The sequence below is a fragment of the Montipora capricornis genome, chromosome 9, assembly GCF_036669925.1.
Source record: "Montipora capricornis isolate CH-2021 chromosome 9, ASM3666992v2, whole genome shotgun sequence".
Classification (NCBI taxonomy): domain Eukaryota; kingdom Metazoa; phylum Cnidaria; class Anthozoa; order Scleractinia; family Acroporidae; genus Montipora; species Montipora capricornis.
The window spans coordinates 51,222,290-51,224,789 of NC_090891.1; positions in this window are offsets into that span (position 1 = coordinate 51,222,290).

A 2,500-nucleotide genomic window follows, 5' to 3' on the forward strand; every position below is an offset into this window, starting at 1 on the left:
ATGGCGGCCGATTGTAAGGTTGTCACGTGACTGAAAATGATCTATAAACTTCTCTTGTTGACAGCGGTGTCTGACATTTGCAGACTGCAGACAAATAGCGCTGATAAACAGTATTTAAGTCTAAGAACCCATTTTGAAACGGTTAGCTTTCAATAATTGAAAGCTTAGACCGTTTTAAAATGGGTTCTTAGCCTTAAATACTGTTTATCCGCGCTATTTGAAATGGGTGTTTAGACTTAAATACTGTTTATCAGGGCTATTTGTCTGCAGTCTGTGAATGTCAGACACCACGTTGACAGTGCTTCTTGCATTAGTATAAGGTACTGAAAGCAAGTTTGTTTAGATGAATGGAAGGAGGAAGAGAGGCGCCATGTTGACTGCTATTTGCTACGTTGAGCGAGCCGCTAACACCACGGACTCCAGCAGTTTCTGGGCTAAGGTTTGATTCGACATCTCCACTCAGCTTTACCTTAGTGAGATTGAAGGTGGATGTACCATTTGAATAGTAGACAAGCCTTGAGAAAAGGACATGGGCATCCAAAATGGCGGCCTCTAGGTAACGTTTTGCAACGAAAACAGTGCTAAGCTGAGCTTCCATGGGCTTCAGAAAGATGTAGAAGTAGTTCGACCCAATTGCAATGAGCTTTAATATTAAGTAGCAGGCAGAATCTGGGAAAAATTGAGAACCTCGTGTAGCTAAAAGAGGCACATCTGACCGTCATCACAGATCCCATTCAGGACGAATATCATGATGAGGTGTTGCAAACGTGGCCATAGTTCTTGATGGATAAGACAAACTTTGTGTAAAAACACAACTCAGTTTTATTTCAATAGATAGATTTCTTTTACAACGTTCACCGTGATGTGGGCCGATGCAATATGGTGCAATCAGCCTCAAACTAGTTTTACGTGCTCATACATGTACTTCCAACAAGTAGATTTACAAGTTGAGTTTGTATCCAACACCCCACTCAAACACAACTTGGGGTTTACTACATTAACCTAACAGTCTATCAAGTTTAACTCTAATTACAGGTTTATTGAATACACCAGAGATATTGTTGGCTGTAGGTACATAAGTTAAGCTGAGAGCTCCATTTTGAATCCCTAATCTTAGATAGTGGTATTTTGCATCTATATGTTTTGTTGTCTTGTGACGTACAGGATTGTTAGCAAAAGCAATCGCTCCCTGGTTATCTACATACAAGCAAACCTTCTTGCAAGGATAACACATTAGATCAGCTAGAAGTTGTCTAAGAAATTTAGCTTCTTGTGTAGCAGTGGCTAAAGCTACATATTCAGCTTCACATGAGGACAATGCTGCAATATTTCATCACATAAGTTGAATGCATAACCACTAATGCTACGTCTGTCATCAGACCTAGTTCAGTCTGAATCACTATATCCCACTAGTTTCAGCTGAGTTCCCTTAACAAACTTTAAGCATCTGTTATGAGTACCCTAGCTTTAAATACCTCATCACTTGCTTAGCGATCCCATAATGCGATATCATTGGCTTTGACAGATGGTGGGATAGATACGTCACAACATAACACAAGTCAGGTCTTGTGCAAGTCATGAGATAAATCAAACTTCCAACGATTTCACGATACAGGTTTTACATTTGTTAGCACCCAGCTCGCATGGAACTGCTTTTGGCTTGCAATCAGACATGTTGAAGCTTTCCAGAATCTTTTCCACAGACTTTCTTTGGTTCATTTCACTACAATCGTTTCCACTTTTGAATTGGATACTTAGGAACCATGATAAAACACCTAGGTCTTTCATTTTGAATCTCATCATAAGAGACTCTTTCGCCTTTTTCAATACATCTGTGTTACTGGCTGCAATAATTATGTTATCGACCCATACAATTGCAATTACTAGGCCAAATGCGGTACTCTTAACAGCTAGGGATTGTACAAACCCTTCTTGTGTTAAATAACCATGTAATAAACAATTCCAATTCCGACCACTCTGTTTCAGGCCATATATGGATTTCTTTAGTTTACGAACAATCTTTTGACCATTGGGGCCTTGTTTCACAACCGTCAGGTTGCTCTATGTATAACTCACAGTCCATGGGAGCATTGAATGAGGCCGTCATAACATCCATCTGACTTACTGCCATACCCATCTGAATTGCTAACTGCATTAGCATACGAACTGAAGTTATAAGAGCAGTTGGTGAAAAAGTTTCATGGTAATCTATACTTGGGGCCTGGGAGTAGCCCTTGGAAACAAATCTTGCCTTGTACTTTTCCTTTCCATTGGGATCTAGTTTTATTGCATATACCCACTTCCCCCTCACTGAGGTTCTACCCTCTGTTAAAGGAGTGAGCTCAAATGTTTCATTGTCCCATAATGCATCTAACTCTTCATTCTTCGCATCTCTCCACTTACTGGACTCTAGGGATGAGATAGCATCTTAGTAGAACTTGGAACATTACTTACTCTGTAACAGAAATTAACTGTGCAATTTGCAGCATCATAAGCTGCA